The 19,340-nt window shown below is 41.5% G+C and overlaps 1 protein-coding gene across 27 annotated transcripts in view; it reads left to right on the top strand.

The window, feature by feature from the left end:
- The window catches only part of LOC311526795 (uncharacterized protein), a 316,378-nt gene that overhangs the window by 284,103 nt on the left and 12,935 nt on the right, over positions 1–19,340 (top strand). For 6 of the 27 annotated variants that reach the window (XR_014713137.1, XR_014713139.1, XR_014713140.1 and 3 more), the window contains 4 exons: positions 6,139–6,172; positions 6,860–6,916; positions 14,859–14,989; positions 15,086–15,140. The exons of 1 other annotated variant lie outside the window; for it this stretch is intronic. The gene's annotated coding sequence lies outside the window, so the exon portion shown is untranslated. Of the gene's footprint in view, positions 1–1,277; positions 1,407–6,138; positions 6,173–6,859; positions 6,917–8,003; positions 8,728–14,858; positions 14,990–15,085; positions 15,141–19,340 lie in introns of those variants that run through there. 20 more of the 27 variants (XR_014713142.1, XR_014713144.1, XR_014713152.1 and 17 more) reach the window with 7 other exon arrangements.

Below are 19,340 nucleotides of genomic sequence, written 5' to 3'. Positions count from 1 at the left end.
AACACAACTGAAAATCTACATTAAAAATAGACCGGCTAAATTTGTTGTAAATATAACACTGCTGTGAGCAGTGGGTCGGGTTTAAGAATGAGATTATCCCATGGTATTTTGGCTCTTTAGATTCTGTCACAAAGATACCAGCCAGTGTAAACTAGCATAGATCCATGTGCTCCAATAGAGCTATGCTGACTCACACCATCTGAGGATCTGGCCCTTTATTTTTATTCAGGCCTATTTTATTTCTTTGAACTATCTGAGTTAAATGTGCTGGCAAGCAATACCTGAAACCTAATCTAAGAAAAGGTTTCAGAGTAGCAGCCGTGTTAGTCTGTATCCGTAAAAAGAAAAGGAGGACTTGTGGCACCTCAGAGACTAACCAATTTATTAGAGCTGTAGCTCACGAAAGCTTATGCTTAAATAAATGTGTTAGTCTCTAAGGTGCCACAAGTACGCCTGTTCTTTTTACTAATCTAAGAACACCATGATGATGATAAAATAATGCAAATGATGTTTTCTACACAGCTCTGTTTAATGATGGCACCTATCAATAGCACAATAAATCCTCAGGAAATAAGCAGATTTCACTGATGAAAATAAAGTCTGGTTTGTTTGTTTTTTAATGGTCTCCATAAATAACAGGCATTAATTGCAGAGATTTTTTTCCTGCGCATTATTGTTTCTGATTCAGACCCTGCCATCCCAGTCTCTCTGAAAACCTTATATTAAGTCATCTGAAAGCTAGAGGAACACTTTACCTGTGCAAGACACTTGACAAATGAAAAGGGTCCATAGTGTAAAATCTCTCATCGCTTCCAAAACTACAGTGTATGTGGACACACTTTGATCTTATTCGCAAATACCAGTATGTAAAAGAACAACTTTTGCATGTACTTACTTTCTTTAATCTTAAATGTTTGTGTCCATTCATTTCAGCTATCTCAGTTTTTGGATGTGCTGTTTTGGACACCTAGAGGTCTTATATTCAGGGGCGCTGAGCACCCACTAGAGCAGTTGAAGACAGTGAGAGCTGTGGGATGTCCAGTACCTCTAAAATCAGGCCATTATTGTCCAATTGGGCACCCAAAAATAGAGAACACTTCTGAAAATATAGGTCCTAACACACACACACACACACACACACACACACACACACACACAAGGGATTGGAAGTTGGTCCTCTGGGTACTAGTCTTAATTCTTCCTCTGACTTGCTGTGTGACCTTGGGAAAATCTCTTAATCTCTCAACTAAAATTAGTATTATATTTATACCCTACAGTGGTTACCTACACATGTGGTCTATGATAGCTGTCCGTAAATTTGGGATACGTATTTGCATATTTGGACTCTTTTCCAATCTGAACTCTGATACTTTTGAGGCTTCCTCAGCACTAGTTTGTTTGTGGTGGTGAGTGTGAATTTAAAATATGATTTAATGATTAATACAGTGTAAAACCATATAAACCCAAGTTTATAGCACAAAGGTTCTCTGGTAGAATATTTCAATAAATACATCTGATTTTACATTTCAGTAATGGAACAAAAAAGCTTTCCCTACAATATTTTTCTGCTTCATTTATGTTTTCTAGTCAATTTCAATGTAGTGCTATCAATCCGAGATTGGAGTATAATTTATTTTGTGCTTGTATAGGTATTTTCTTAACATTAATTGCAATGTATATTCAATTTTCCAGTGTTGAAATGAGTTTGATACATGCTTCTATGTAATGCATCCTCATTACATATGTTTTTAAAATAACTTTTTTCCTATAGTGATGGTAATAGTCTGGACACTATTTTCCTCTATATTTGCTTTATTGAGGCTGGTTTATTACATACTTTGGTTTTCCAATGATGTTTCATTTACTTGGTGTTCTCCTTTATGCAAAAGTTGCCTGTGCTACAAGCTGGGGTTAAGAGGGCTTTAAATTTTATTCAGCTTTCATTCCTAGAAGCAGAGCAAGAAAAGTGATTATTTAATTTGAGTCCATAACAAGTGACAAACAGAAAAATGTAAAATAAATGAATCCAAACCAAATATAAAACCAAAGGGTTCTATTAGGAACGGGAAGTCAAAATATGATTGTTGAGGTTTTACCAGAACAAAACAAAATCTCCTTGTTCTCCCATTTCTATTAATAAAATATAAAGTATTAATCTACTTTTGGATTCCTGTACACTGATGTATTCACATTAAACTCATTGCACAACTGTTAGTCATTGCATTGAGTTGGTATATTAACTTCTAACACGATAGATCTATTAAACAGGCAGACAACTCACTTCATAAACTTACTACAAGAGAACCTTTAGACTGTGAAATCTTTTCTATTTCTGTGCTCCCATCATCCAAGATGACATTAATCATGATGCTGGGGATGAATGCAATAACGATTTCCCTTTTCTCAAAACATTCTGTGTTGTGGATAAGGAGACAGAATGTCTAGATGGCATAATGGATACAAAGGGAAAAGAGGTGGCGGGGAGGGAAAACATGGCTAAAGGCACAATTCTGTGATTTTACATTTCAGTACTGGAACAAAAAAGCTTTAATATCTAAAATTATATATTTCTCTGGTGTATTTCTCATTTCCAGTTCAATTTCACCATTTTTTCCCAATTAAACTCATGGAAAAGATTTGAAATTTTGATTTCAAGATAGTGTGAAACAGGTATGTTAGACAATGGGTCTGCTTCTGATCATAACCTGGTATAAATCTGGCATGTATGATGTAATGCAATGTAGGTGAGAGTAGATTCTGAACCAGCTGCCTGGTGTACTTTATGATGGATCAGCTACATGGATTTCTCAATACATGTTTTAAATCATAAATAGTATCATAGTTGCAGGATCCTGTTTTCTTTGATGAAAAACCCCATCCTTGGTAGAGACTGAAATACTTATACACAGCTGTCTGCACAGCAGACATGGCCAGATCTAAACAAGACCTAGGCCCAGATAAAAGGGTGGGAAATGCAAAAAAGGATCCAGCCCTTAATTACTGCAGTCAGACACAAGCTAAAATCATGATTTCTCCAGAACCTTTCTGAAGCAATCTGCCTTTGTTTTGTTTTCAAGTAAGGAAAGAAAACATCAACAACAAACAGAGGACCAGATTTTCAGCTGCTGTAAATCAACATACCTCTGGCATCAACAGAGTTCCACTGATTTACATCAGCTTATCATTTGTCTCACTAACATTTGGAACTCCTGATGAGACTTTACTGGTTAAATGAACCAATCTTTCAAAACCTAAATATGTATTCTAAACATCCAGGCTGCAAGGTGAGAAGTGTATTGTAAAGTACGCCTTCTTTCTTGACTTTGCCTCTTGAGAAGTTTTTATGGCATCAGTTTATCACAATTAGTAGCACATCAAGTATTATTATGTGCAAATACTCACAGCTGTGCAAAATGTATGTTATCCACAGAAGCCAGCAGTATTACCTCTACCTCCAGATTGAGACCATGTTAGCTTATTAAAAGAATGAGGGAAATGTAAAACATTGGCTCTTCCAGTAATCCCGAAAGAAAAACATTCTGTTGTTAAAGCTAAGGATCTAGTGATTATGTTGCTTTCTCAATATAAGGGAGTAATGGAGAAGTATACAGACAGAGAAACACTCACTCGAAGCTGTACAGTTTCTCATTATGGTAATATGACACAGGCCTGTGCAGAAGGTCTGTGGTCCCAGGTCTCTATGGGTACGGCTACACTGCAATGTCAGCCCAGAGTTAGTAGAACTTGTTAGCAGATCCCAGGTTTGTTAACCTAAGGCTTGAGCATCTACATTCATTTGTGACTTGAGGTTAGGTATTGTTGAACCCTCAGTCCCAGATTGGGGCTCCAGCATCTACGCTGCATTATGTGGGCCAAAGTCCAACTACCCATATCCAAGCCTTCCTAGCGCCCTCCCAAAATGTGGCTGTTTTAGCTCTTTGTTTGCGGTTCAGTGTGGAATAATCTCTCTGCCCACCAAACTTGACTGTCCAGAGGACAAAAAAAGTTGGCCTGTGAGATTGTTGGATACTTTTCACAGACTCCCAGAGCACGACTCCTGTGGGGCTGCATCTACACGGCAAAGGAATACGGATTGAATCCTGGGTTGACTCAGGCTCAGACCCTCCACCCCTATGGGGTCCTAAGAACCTGGGTCCAAGACCTGGGTTAGCACGATTTGTATGTAGTCTGAAGGGGGGTTAGGCTTGAGACTGAGTTTGAACCCTAGGTTTACATTTAAGTGTAGACATAACCTGAGTCCTTCACTCCTGACAACCAACCCTTAATGAGGAAGGTTACAGTTACATGAAATGACAAAAGTTGGTTTGCTGCATTTACCTACATGGCTACTTCAACAGCCTCAATTTTCAGTTCCAGTCAAGTGTCTGAACTATGTAATAAGTGTGAAGAGAAAGGGGGGAAATTTTACAGGTTGTTGAACAAAAAAACCCTATAGTATGCTGTGAAGTAAGCACTACAGCAGCAAGAGGCTATGGGACCTCTGAAAAGTGAGGACAAAACAGCAAAGCATGTACACAACGGGAGATAACACGAAGAAATTAGTGGTGCTGGTGGCTTCCAAGTTTCCCTTTAGAGGTTAGTGTGTCTTGTAATATAGTTAGCACATTTACAGAGGTTGTATTAGACTCCTGTTTAATATAACTGGCAACAGCATATGGCTCCAGGCCTCTATTCTTTCCAAGTTGCAGGTCTCGGTCATTCATACTTCAGTCTTTATCTGATGTGGGCTGAGGATTTGTATCTGTTTGGCTGTGGGCTACAGCTTGGGTTTCAGATTCCAGGGTGAATGATAGCTAAGGAACAGACAGAGACACCAAAATCTCACCAGATGTTCTTGTGAGTTTTCAGTACACTGACTGAGCATCTGAGAGCTCTGCTATCTCAATGTTTACACCATCTTTAAAGTAGACGTATTTCATCAGAACAAGTCTTGTGAGACTTCAGCCCCATCCAAATTCAAACTCTAAAGCAGGTCCCTTCTAGGGTTAGATTAGACTAACTAAAACTACAGAGGATAGTTCAGGTACCACAAAACAGCTGGTAAATAAAACACTGGATTCAAGAAATGGAATGGTGGCTTCCTGACCTGGCCCAATTTAAATGGACACTGATGAAAGGACTTTGTGGTCACTTCAAAATTGTTATCCACAATTATCTTGGCTAAAAAGGCTCACTCACGTAGTGATTAAAAAATTATAGTTGTAACTAGTTGTCATGATGATAGAGCGAGTTTATAAAGTGGATGTTTGGGGAAACCCTAAATTGTTTGTATGACAACACTGAAATAGCAAATGCAGTATCCTATTGAAGGCTTAATACTGCATATATTATATTTTATCTATGTATCTGAAACTGATATGCTGTCTTGATCTGGCATCTTGAATACGCTCTGGACACCTACTTTTCCTTACTTTAGTTCAGAGAATTGGTCATAGTTTCATAGATTACAAGGCTACAAGAAACCACTGTGATAATCTAGTCTGACCTTATATAACACAGGCCATAGAACTTCCCCATAATAATTCCTAGAGCACATCTTTCAGAAAAACATCCAATCTTGATTTAAAAATTGTCAGTGATGGAGAATCCCCCAGGGGTACTGGTTAATTATTCAAATGTTATTTGCTCTCTCTATTAAAAAATTATGCCTTATTCCCAGCCTGAATTTGTCTAGCTTCAACGTCCAGCCACTGGATTGTGTTATACCTTTCTTTGCTAGATTGAAGTGCCCATTATTAAATATTTGTTCCCCATGTAGGTCCTTGTAGACTGCAATCAAGCCCCCACTTAACCTGCTCTTGGCTAAGCTGAATAGTTCAGCTCCTGGAGTCTATCACTGTAAGGCAGGTTTTCTAATCCTTTAATCATTCTCATGGCTCTTCTCTGAACCCTCTCCAATTTGCCTACATCCTTCTTGAATTGTGGGTGCTGGAACTGGATATATATCCCAGCAGTGGTCGCAACAGTACCAAATACAGAGTTAAAATAACTTCTGTACTCCTACTCAAGATTCCCTTGTTTAAGCATCCAAGGATCACATTAGCCCTTTTGGCCACCGTGTTGCACCGGGAAATCTTGTTCAGCTGATTATCCACCATGACACCCAGTCTTTTTCAGAGTGATTGCACCCCAGGAGAGAGTCCCCCATCCTGTAAGTATGGTCTACATTCTTTGTTCCTAGATGTATATGTTTACATTTAGCCTTATTAAAATGCATATTGTTGCTTATTAACCAGCTTACTAAGTGATCCAGATCACTCTAAATCAGTAACCTGGCCTCTTCATTATTAACCACTCCCCTATTTTTGTCATCTGTAATTTTTATCATGATAATTTTGGTTTTCTTTGAGATTACTGATGAAAATGTTAAATAGTATAGGACTAAGAACCAGTCCCTGTGGGACCCCTGAGAAAAACGCCTGCTTGATGAATCCCCATTTACAATTACATTTTGAGACCTATCGGTTAGCCATATTTTAATCCATTTATTGTGTGACATGTTAATTTTATATTGTTTTAGGTTTTTAATCAAATTGTCATGCAGTACCAAGTCAAATACCTTACAGATGTCTAAGTATATCACATCAACACTATTACCTTTATCAACCAAACTTGTAATTTCAAAAAGATATGTTTAATTTGACAGAATCTGTTTTCCATAAACCCATGTTGATTGGCATGAATTATATTAACTTCCTTTAATTCTTTACTTATAGAGTCCTGTATCAGCCACTCCATTATCTTGCGTGAGATCGATGTCAGACTAACTAACAGGCCTATAATTACCTGGGTCATCCCATTTACCCTTTTAACATTTTGGCACATTCGCTTTCTTCAGGTCTTCTGGAAAAAAGCTTCCAGTTAAAGCTCAGTTGTCACGTCCAACTTTTTAATGGTACAAGTATTTTTAAAGCTATTACTTGGTTACATGAAAATGTGTTTCTTGTTGATTCTTTATATATACATTATATATCTTCTAGAAGCATAATGTGGCTTCCCAGATGAAGTAGGGGGTGTTTAAGTGCAATGCTGGGCGACAGGGTTTGTCCTTGTATCACTTGGTGACTAGATAAAATCTCATTTTCACTGCATCAAGACCACTGAGAGGAAGGCTATGAACTAGGCTGAAATGTGGTGCAATCAATCAGCTGTTCAGCTGTAGGGTAATGTAATTTATCATCTCTCTGGTGGGATCTACACTGGACACTGCATGTCCTGCTGAATATAGTAGAAAATCAAGTGTGCATACTGTGCATTAAAAGCACTCTGTTTTAAATGTTCTGCTTTGGGGCATTGCCACCCAGCGCTCCAGGGCTGGGGGCACAGTGACTGCTCTGCCCGAAGCACCAGGGATTGGGCTTTGCCCACCCCGGCCTCCAGCTGCTGGGGCTGAGGGCTGCAGTGGGGGTGCTCTGGGCTCCTGCAGGGAAGAGGGAACGGGGGAGGGATGGGTCCGGGGCAGAGCGGGGAGGGGCCAGAGGCTAGCCTCCCGCAATGGCCAGATCACTGGCCACCTATGGCCGCTAGCGCCAGGCGTCAGCGCGGCCAGCCCCGGTGCTCCAGGAAGCCCACCCATCCTAAGCCCCGATGTTCCGGGCAGCCGGGCACCGTGTCCCCAGCCTCCATGCACGGGGCAGTGCACTGCAGCGACCCCAGCCCCAGTGCGCCGGCCAGCACAGCTCGTGAACCAGCCACCCTGAGTCCCAGTGGGAGGCAGGCCAACCAGGGAAGAGCACTGGGAACTGCAGGAGGCGGCCTGGCTTCGGACGGAGCGTGGGTGGGGCCATGCTAAGCTGTTTGGGGAGGCACAGACTATGATACCCACCACCCATGTTCTGCTCAAGAAAGTGCATCTATCAGAATCTCTTTAAATATGAAAAACCTTTATATTTCAAACCAGTATCTGAAGCTGCTCAGTCCCCTGGAGAGTAAAACACTAGACATACTGCATTTTAGCAGTATGGACTAGTCTTGAGTCAAAAAGCAGAAAGGCCAGTTCTGTGAATTGTGCAGAAATGGAATCATTTTAAACGCTAGATCATGTCCTAGCTGAAAAAGATGGCTTTTTTTAAAAAAAAGTCATGTTATGCACTGTTTCAAGGGATTTAGTGTCTAAATTCTAAGGTCAATAAAACAAGCAAATAAAAATTGTCTATCCCCAAAGACCATTAACACAAGCCCCATAATAACTACAAAATATAGTTGGTGTGTGACTCCATTGATGTCAATAGGGGGGAGTAACTGAGGGCACAATTTGGTACTCTCACTTGTGCATTGTGTCTACCAGTAAACTGCAAACTCTTCAGTGCAAGGAATGTGTTATGAGCCCTTAAAGAATTTCTAGGCTGACATAGTACGCTATGAATAAACAAGAAAAATTAGTAGCCCTATGGGGGAGAGGGGAGGTTAAAGGTGACCCTAAATTTAAAGGTTTCCGAGTAGCTAAATTTAAAGCACATCATCTGTGTTTAACATAGCTGGCAAAGGAGTCTCTTTAATTAGATTTCTAGCCTATTCTGCTAGGCATCTGCACAACAATAAACATAAACTAGAGCATCAGCCTCAGAAAACAAATACAAACACAAATACATCATCTGACCCAAATAAACAAATACCCCATCCAGTCTCTCAACTTCATTTTTTCTAGAACTCCAGTCTTTACTGAATACCTAGAAGGCAGCAAACTTGGGCTACTTCATGCTGAAGGTATGCGGTGAAGTCCAAAGTTCAGGGCCCCTCACAGAAAAAAAACATACCTTTCTCCCCTTTAAACCAATAATTATATAGCATGAGTCCTCTCGTCTCATTGCAGCTATAGCAAGTATTTTACAGGGGTAGAGAAGATTTCTCAAGTAGGCAGGTCCCAAGCTATTTGGGGCTCTGTAGGTCAAATCCAACACTTTAATTTCTGCCGAGAAACTAGTAAGTGCAGAGCATGGAGCATTGCTGAAATACTTAGATCATTAGGGGCCTCAACCCTGCAAACATGCATGTAGTTAACTTCATTCTTGTGCATAGTCACAGTCTAATCTTCGGATTAGATTTAAATTGTGGCCTGATTTAGAGTGCATTGCAGTGATCTAAACTTTTCAATTTGTGTTGCTCTATTCTGTATCTTTTTTTAACAAAGTGAATAACTTTGTCCAGAGTTTTTGAAATTTAAACTTTATTTAGTCCACCTTCTGTATGTTTTGTAGCAGAAATTAATTTTTAGGAGAGATTTAAAAGAGGGGATGTTGATGGCTTGATACAAAGTACTCCAGGCATGGGCGTGGCATGGAAGAATGACATTTAATCAGGAAGGTATGCAAATAAAAGAAACGGTCTCATAATTGAAGCACAGACTGAGGCAGCAGTGGGTTCTTTTCCTAGTTCTCCCATTAGCATCATTTTCTCTGTGACTGGAGACACATCTGTAACATGGAGATGACAATACTATACTGATATTTTGTGAGGATTAACTGCTGTTTAAGTGATTTTGAGATCCTCTTATAGAGAAGTGGTGGTGATTTATTTGTGGCAACAGTGAGGGGCGGGGGAATCTAAAATTATAATTTACTAAGGGAAAGGCATATCAAGTAATTGAAAATTCAATGCAAATAACAGAACTTTAAGATAATTACCTAAATAATGTTTCTAAATAGTGAAAAATCAAGCTTATTATAACCAAATAAAATATTTCACTCAATAAATTATAGTGCTTGACCTTGGTAAGCACTCCATAAAAGGCACAGTAAAACAAGCATTTTACATGTAAATTGGTCTACTCTTTCAGAACCAGTGAATTGAAAACAGAGCTAACAGATTTTAGTCATAAAAGATTGCAGCTTGTAAAAGGATTGGATGAATAATGAATTCTCTGTGGTTCCCTTTTCTTCACACTTCACTATTTGACAGCATTAGGTTAAAGTTCGTAAATCACTGTCAAGTTTCATATAGTTCTTACAGTTCCATTTATCCATTCCTGTCTATTACATTTATACTGCATTTTGACTGGATTTATTCAATAAAACAATTATTAGACTTCTTAGGTCTTAAATTGGTAAAATGTTATATTGGCTGCTGTAACAAAAAAATATACTTTCCCTTGCTGGGGTTACTGAGAGTCATACAGTCAAAGTTATAGCAGAGATGTGGCCATAGAAAGAGAATCAGCTCTGTGTGATCATGCAGCTGTTGTTAATGCTCAATAAACATAAAGCAAGTCCGCAAATTAAAATGAACTACTGTTGAGTATATGGCCTGAACTATGTTACAAATCTGCTGTGGCTGAAAACTCTAATTCAGCATTTCCCAAAATTCAAGTGAAACCCCTGCCCATGAAATCAATAAGCACCCCCTTTCAAGTCTGCCATGGGTTGTTTTCCGTTGGTTGATAGGTTGGTTTTGCTTTTTTTAAAAGTCTATCCAAAATGAGCAGTCACCTACAGTAATTTGTATAGACCCTCATGGTATGATCCTTCTTCTACTTTCTTATATGCTTTGAGAAGCAGTGAAATAGTTAACTATGGCATTTAAGTTAGCACCTTTTGAAATGAAAGGACTAGTTAACATCTCCTAGGTATTGTCAGCCACTCTGCAAAATCAGAAAGATATCATGACACTTTAAAAAAAATTTCACAACCATAACAGCTGGAGACTTCTTTCTGTTTTCATTAAAAACAAATAAACAAACAAAAAACACTCGAGAACAAGTGAGATGTCTGTCTGCACCCAATTGCTAGCTATTCTTTCACTCTGCACTAGGGAGAAGTTTTCTGATCTAAACCTATCACTTGCCCTGTACCAGTCTCAGTGAATACCAAATAAAATGAGAACACCAAATCCAGAAGGGAAGTAAGAGAAGTAAATAGGGAAGGGGTGGGGGTATTGGCATTCTGAAAATATTGTAATGACCATGCAGGTACGCAGCTTTTAACTTTCTTTCACAGGTCAGATATAAATCCCATATCATTCCTGAAAAAAGCCCCATTCAAATCATCCTACCTAACTTTATTTTCTATTTCTAACATGCATTTTAAAAAAAACACTCCCCTTTGGTTCATTTGCAGCCTCTGCTTTGCCCCTGTTTAATGTTATTTTCATATTTGGACAGCGTGGTTGTTTATGGCAGTGTTTTACCAACAATGTCAATCTACCTCACATAAAGAAGATCTATAACCAACCTGAGGTTATTTTTGACCATAAGGTAAAGAGATTTGACAAGCTGTGATGATAAATAAGGATGTTCCAGTTATGAAAATTCTTGATCAAACTGTCACCTCAAATTTAATATGAAATAATGAACAGCTCCTAGCGATATTACACTCCCATATGACAGCTGTGTTTATAGGAAGTTTGAGTGTATGCCAGCGATAAGACTTATTCTAGTTTCCTAGCAATTTGCATAGAATGTAAATAGTGACCCAGACTTAATACTAGCATAGTTAAAACGTCTTGGATATGCAAAGCAATTTGCCAACAAAGGCTAATAGCCTCATTAATATACTTGCGCTGTGTCATCTTTGTTCATGGACCCATCATGAACTGCAGTAGCGTATTGCAAGTTTATTTTGTTAGGATAGAAAATTGCTCCAAGTACTCTTATTACAATATTTAGTAATATTTTTCAAAAACAAAGAAAATATTATTTCTGCATGAAAATAACTTTTTTGCTGACAAATCTTGTTAAGTATTCTCTGGTTTAATAACTTAGCATTGATTCATTGGTTATGTCTTGCAGGGTCATTCATAGAACTGTGAAAAATGTTTAGTTAAATACATGAACTTCAGCTTAATTCATGACTCGGACCACTTTTAAAACTCTTGCCCTAATTTTGATTCTTAAATGGGAACTGAGTGCTATTGAAAATCAGGGCCCAGTTGTCGGAGTTGAACACCCAAAAATCTGTCAGAGGAGAGAGAACTATTCTTGCTTCTATCTCAGCCAGTAGCAAGCTCTCATTGACTTCAGTAGGAGCAGACTTGGCCTACAAGTCTGGCCCTTTAGAAGGTATAAACTTTGAGGTCATTTCAGAGGAAAGTATGAAGTTGCATGAAGTACCAGGAAGTCTACTAGTCAAGGGTAAGGGCTTGTCTACACATGGAAGTATTCAGGAACAGCTATTCCTGGATAACTCGAGTGTGTGGACACACTTATTTTGGAACAAGAGTGTCTTGTTCCTGGTTAGCTTAGTCCACTTTGAAATTTCCGAGGACTTAAGCACGTGCCTATGGCCATTTTATTCAGGGCATGACTTACCCACATACTTAAGTGCTTTCCTAAATTATGGCCATAATAACTTCAGACAAGATGACGCAGAGAATTTCCATAATTCTTTCTCATGAGAATAAGCGTACAGTTGTAAAATTGTGATTCAGCCCAACTATAATTTTCTCTCAGAATGAATGAATGAAAAACCAGTGAAGTTTCATTCATCACTCCTTATCATGTTAACCTAAGCAATTTTTGAGACTTGCATGAGGACAATTAATTTTGCTAACTTGTGGCTTAATTAGAAAATGGTCTTAATCTTCTCTTCTTTTCCAGGATGGGAGTAATAGCTTAAAACTGTATCCACGTCCCAAGGCTGTTTTATATCTGGCTTTTATGAAGATGGAGGCCACAAAATATATATGTTAATGACCCAGCAGAAGGAAAGGCTGGGTCTTTCAGGGACTTTTTTCTGAGAGCCCTGTCCATACTAAAATCCTGTGCCACCAGAACATTGCAAAAGAGCCTTAAATCTGCCCTCTGTGGGCAGCTAAGGATGGGAGTATCCTCTGCTGGTATGAAATTGTTGTAGGCTGCTCTACAGCAGGCCCCTAAATCCTACAATGTAGGATGAATGCTAGAAAGGGAGAGGAGGGAGCACACTGCATTGTGGTGAGCCTTGTCAGTGTGATTGGCACTATGAGGGCATTAGTCTGTTGCAAGTCAGAAAAGTTTTGTGCCTTTGGCTGCCGTAGTCCGAGTCAGCCTCAGAATCAGGTAAAGGTCTAACCTGGTGTAGTGGAGGGTTTAGCTTGATATATCTAAGTGGAGGTCTGAGATATTAGTACTCTGGGATGCATTCTTTTATATTTGAGTAGGTCAGTTTTTTCTAATACTGCTTATTCTTAAGTATAATTATTTAGGCATCTTGTTTGTTTAAGTACAGACAATGTGAAACATAACATATCAGATTGTTTGAAAAGCAGAAAGCCAGCTTGGTTTGAATATGTTGCTGATGATGAATTGCTCCACTGGTCCAGTTGCTGCCATTCGAGTTCTGACAAGCTTCTGCACTGGGACTAGCTTGTCTATAAACATGTGCATCAGAGTGTACAACCATTGTCATGAGAGCCCTAAAGAAGTAGAATGATGACTGAAGGCTTCCTCGGGGGTTGTTCAAAGTAATTGAACAACTGAGGTTAAATCCCACATCTTGAGTGGGGGTGGGGGAATGAACAGGAGAATAAGTACCATGTAAGTTGTAGCATTAGAGGAGTAGATTATTTTAGGGAAACAGTATCCCTCCAGACTAATTCTTCATAGCATGTGGTGCTGTGCCAGCTTTCCTTGATATGAGAACTATTGAAATCTAATACTCTGAAAAACTTCTGTCAGATTTTATTTCCAAAACAGAGCTCCAACATGATTTTGTATCTTCTTTCCTGTTCAAGTAGGAAACATAGCATTGTTTCTAATATACTAGCTTTAGTAGTCATGTAGAAAGCCTTTCAAATATAATTTTCTAGATTGTGGTTTTCCTAATGTATTTACACTGAGTTCTGTTAACTTACATATGCCACAATCTTCAGAACATTGTCAACAGCAGAGTAATAAAGCTTTCAGTCACCTGCTCCTACTACATTACAAACAGAAATAGATAAATTAGAGTGTGGAGGAAGAGTTAACTTCATACCAGCTGAGTATTAATGTTGTAGCATCAGGAGTTGCCGATTCAATTGTAAATGGAAATCTCACAGTAATGCCATTCCTCACTGTAGATTGGGCAAAATACATACTTAACTATCCCACTCTAGTGCCAGTTTTGCTTGTTGAGATAACACAACTTCAGTATTTGGAAAGGTTTTTTTTTCTTGCCTTTAAAAGTCAAAAGGTAATTTTTTTCTGAAAATAAAGTTGTTGGCAAAATTGGAAGTAAAGCAGAAGTGAACATCCTATATTGGCCATTCACCTTTTCCACACACCCCTCACTTGCTACTTAATCATGTACATTTGTAGTGTTTTAATTAGATCTTCATAACTTTTTATTTACTTTGAACTCATCTAAGACTCTCAAAACGCAAACCGTTCAAACTAAACAAAGACAAAAAGCAAAATAAAATCAGCCTTCCCCAAAACAGAAAACAGACTGATGCATGAATTCACAAAGAATGAAAGAAAGAATTTCCTAACTAGAAAGCCTTCACCAGAAGAAAGCACCCTCCCCACTACATGCAGGGTAAACCTACATGATGGCCCATGCTAGCTGGTATCACATTTAAGCCTTTCCTATAGATTCACCCCTACCATGCCGCCTACAGTGAATATAATTAGCTTGCAATTTTAAAACCCTTATTTGTTGTTCCCTTCCCCCTCACCTGTGTTTGTCCTTTAGGCTGTGAACTCCTCAAGGAAGGGTCCAGGTCCCTAGGAATGTCTGAAAAGCACTTAGCCCATTATGGGTACCACCACAAAACAATATGTGCTAATAATAACCATATTTGGGTGCTGGGGGAGATGACGGATCCTTGGAGTGCTGATGGAGTTGCGTTGATATTCCCAGGAACAGTTGTTAGGGCAGCTGGCTTTGACTAGTTTACATATTATTACTAGTAGTTCTAATCATCTTTGTTTATTGTTGTTGGAGCACTTAGGAACCTCAGTCGTGAACCAGGATTCCACTGTGCTTGGCACTGCACAACCCAGTACAAAAAGAGCTACCAATCTAAGTAGAAGACAAGAGACAACAGAAGGGTCAAACAGACAGTGAATTACAAGGTAACAATAAGACATATCTGAACCTCACATACTATGATTTTGTAATTGTCCACTGTGGTCTTATTCTGACGTCTTTTCTCTTTTACCCTCTTGTAGGTGGCTGGGGTCCAGAAGCTGCTCCTGAAGTACGTGTAAATACATTTGTACAAATGTAAGTACATTTTCACCTTTGGTCTTTTTTCATAGAAATGTCGGGTTGAAAGGGACCTTGAGAATTCAGGAAGTCCACCAAGTAAACCTAGACCATCCCTGACAGGGATTTGTCCAACCTGTTCTTAAAAACCTCCAGTGACGGGGATTTCACAACCTCTCTTGGAAACCAATTCCCTTATATTTTTAGTAATTTTTTTCCTAATCTCTAACCTCTCTTGGAAACCAATGCCCTTATATTTTTAGTAAATTTTTTCCTAATCTCTAACCTAAATTGCCCTTGCTGCAGATTAAGCTCATTACCTCTTGTGCTACATGGAGATGGACATGGAAAACAATTGATCACAGTCCTCTTTGTAACAGACTTTAGGATATTAGTAGACTCTTTTCAGGTCCCCTCCTCCGTCTTCTTTTCTCACAATTAAACAGATTTGTTAATCTTCCTCGTAGGTCAGGTTTTCTAACCTTTTATCATTTTTGTTATTCACCTCTGGACTCTCTCCAATTTGTCCACATCTTTCCTAAGTGTGACGCCCAGAATTGGACACAGTGCTTCAGCTCACCAGTGCCAAGTAGCGTGGAACAGTTTTCTTCCACATCTCACATAACACTCCTGTTAATAAACCGAGTGCTATTAGCCTTTTTTGCAACTGCATCACATCGGTGACTCATATTCAATTTGTGGTCCACTATAAGCCCCAGATCCTCTTCAGCAGTACTATCACCGACCCAGGTATTCCCCATTTTGTAGTTCTGCATTTGCTTTTTCCTTCCTAAGGGAAGTACTTTGCACTTATCTTTATTGACTTTCATCTCGTTGAATTCAGCCCAATTCTCCAGTTTTTCAAGGTGGTTTTGAATTCTAATCCTGTCCTCCAAAGTGCAAGCAACCCCTCCCATCTTGGTGTCATCTGAAAATTTGATAAGCCTATCCTCCAGTCCATTATCCAAGCCATTAATAAAACCATTGACCAGTACCAGACCCAGGACGGACCCTCTACAATCCCACTAGACATTCCCAGTTTGACAGCAAACTATTGATAGTTTAAGTACAGTCTGTCAACCAGTTTTGCTCCCACCTAATAGTAATTTCATCTAGACCAGGCGTTCTCAACCTTTTTCTTTCTGAGGCCCTCCCAACATGCTATAAAAACTCCACGGCCCACCTGTGCCACAATAACTGTTTTTCTGCATACAAAAGCCAGGGCCGATGTTAGGGGGTAGCAAGCAGGGCAATTGCCTGGGGCCTTATGCCACAGGGGCCCCCGCGAAGCTACATTGCTCTGGCTTCAGCTTCAGCCCCAAGTGGCGGGGCCCAGAGCCCTGGGCTTCAGACCTATGTGGTGGGGCTTTGGCTTTTTACCTTGGGCCCCAGCGAGTCTAATGCTAGCCCTGCTTGGCGGCCCCCATGAAACCTGCTTGCAGCCCCCTCAAGCGGACCCAGACCCCTGGTTGAGAACTACTGATCTAGACTGCATTTCCCTAATTCGGTTAAGAGAATGTCATGTGTGACTATATATCAAAGGCTTACTAAAATCAATAACTTCTATTCTCTGGACTAGAATGAAAAGAAATTGTCTCAAGTTTATGATAAAACTCAAATGTGTCAGCGAGCATGAGAAATGAGACTTTATAAATTGCTTTAGAATTTCTGCAAACTTTGACGCCAACCTGCCTTCAAAGTAAATCAACAGCAGACTGAAACTCATGCTCCTTAGTAGAGATTATACCCCTGGTATCAATGCACAGAATTCTCTTAAGACAATGTATAACCCCCAGATCATTTGTTTTGTTTCTTCTGCTGACCAAACTTAGAAACTCTTCTAATGCCAATTAGCACACTGTTGAGAACATGCTGAATGTATACTTAGGATAAATAGCATCTTTAAATAACTTGTAAATTGTGGTTTATATCTGAAAAGAAACTCTCTGCAATTGGCAACTCTATATGTTTCTGCTTGTATTGTCTCAGTGATTCCACATCATATTGGCTCAGTTCAAAGTAAGTATTTCTTTATACAACACACAGTCAACCTGTGGAACTCTTTGCCAGAGGATGTTGTGAAGTCCAAGACTATAACAGGGTTAAAAAAGAACTACATTAGTTCATGGAGGATAGGTCCATCAATGGGTATTAGCCAAGATGAGCTGGGATGCAAAACCATGCTCTGAAGTGCCCCTAGCTGCTGTTTGCCAGAACCTAGGAATGGGTGACAGGGGATAGATCACTTGATTACCTGTTCTGTTCATTTCACCTGAAGCCGCTGGTATTGGCCACTGTTGGAAGACAGGACATTGGGCTAGATCGGGGAGGGGCAAACTATGGCCTGCCAGCTGTTTTAATCCATCTCTCGACCTCCTGCTGGGGAGGGGGGTCTGGGGCTTGCCCCGCTCCAATGCTCCAGTTGGAGAGCAGGGTCGGGGGCCGCTCCACATGGCTCCCGGAAGAAGCAGCATGGCCCCCCTCTGGCTCCTACATGTAGGGGCAGCCAGGGGGCTCCATTCCGGAAGCTGCCCGTGCCCCAAGCGCCACCCCCACAGCTCCCATTAGCCAGGAACAACAGCCAATAGGAGCTGCAGGGCGGTGCCTGTGGATGGGGCAGGTTGCAGAGCCGCCTGGCCGCGCCTCTGTATAGGAGCCGGATAAGGGACATGCCGCTCCTTCCGGGAGCCGCTTGAGGTATGCACCGCCTGGAGCCTGCACTCCTGAGCCTCTCCCTATGCCCCTACCCCCTGGCCCAGCCCTCATCCCCCTCTGCTCTCCGAACCCCTCAATCCCAGCCTGGAGCACCCTCCTACACCCCAAGCCCCTCATCCTCAGCCCCACCCCAGAGTCTACACCCCCCAGCCAGAGCCTGCCCCCACACCCCAACCCCCTGCCCCAGCCCTGATCCCCCTCCCACCCTCCAATCCCCTTGGTCCCAGCCTGAAGCACCCTCCTACACCCCAAACTCCACAACCCCAGCTGAAGCCCTCACCCACCCCCCTGCACTGCTCCACCCCAGCCCAGAGCCTAATTCTGTACCCTGAACTCCTCATTTTGGGCCCCACCGCAGAGCCTGCACCTCCAACCAGAGCCCTCACCCCCTCCCATACCCGAGCCCCTATTTTGTGAGCATTCATGGCCCACCATACAATTTCTATTCCCAGATGTGGCCCTCGGGCCAAAAAGTTTGTCCCTGGGCTAGATGGACCATTGGTCTGACCCAGTATGGCCGTTCTTATGTTTACAATAATTTTTTTTCCTAATTGCTAACATTGAAAACTCAACCACTATCTGAAAAGCTCACTGATTTTTTTTCTAGCTCACAGATCCCTATGTGCCAGGCCAGATTAACTCTCCTTTGGGCCAGGAGCTATTAAATTTTGTGAGGCCCGTGGGTGTTTAGCGTGCAGGAATGGGCTCAGAGCTGGGGCAGTGGATTGGGGTACAGGAGGGGGTGCAGTCCAGCTGGGGGGGGTGGGCTCTGGGGTGGGGCCAGGGATGGGCCGGGCTTGGAGTGCAGCAGGAAGTTCAGGGTGAGGGCTCTGAGTGGGAGTTTGGGTGCAGGAGGGGGCTCAGGGCTGGGGTAGGGGGTTGGGGTACAGGAGGGGGTGTGGGGCACAGGCTCCAGGCGGGAGGCGCTTACCTCAGGCGGCTCTTGGTGGCAGCGCAGCAGGGCTAAGGCAGGATCCCCCAGAGTTGCCAAATCCGTGAAAACCAAGCAGAAATTGGACTTGTTTTAGGCTGAGTTGGCTTGTGCATTGTGTGTTGGCTAGCTTTTTGGCTTTCAGGGCTTTTACAGTAGTTTGTAGCTTCTTGTGTTTTGATTGGCTCCTGGCCCTGGCCCACCCCTGGTCCCAACCAATCAGAATGAGAGCTTGAATCGGGTGATTTTGGCTCCAGTCCAGCTACAGTGTGTGTGTATGTGTCCCTGCGTGCCTGACTGTGCATGGCAGCATGCTGAGCGTGGGTGTGCATACCCTCCCCTGACCCTGCTCCCGCCCTTGAACGCCCCTTGCCGAGGGGCTGCAGGGGCATGCCGGCGCTCGCGGCTCCATCCCTACAGGGGCGCTGAGGCTTCGGGACCGGTGTCCGGCCCGCAGCATGGAGACTGGCTGGGAGCCGGATGAAAAGAAGCAGCGCGCCCCAACCCCCTTAGCCCGAAGCCGTGGGCTGCAGCCCCTAAAGCCCTTGCATTAGTCCGGTCCCACCTATGTG

The sequence above is a fragment of the Lepidochelys olivacea genome, assembly GCF_965140295.1.
Source record: "Lepidochelys olivacea isolate rLepOli2 genome assembly, chromosome: 9".
NCBI classification, from domain to species: Eukaryota; Metazoa; Chordata; order Testudines; family Cheloniidae; genus Lepidochelys; species Lepidochelys olivacea.
This window is presented reverse-complemented; position numbering and strand designations above follow the sequence as displayed.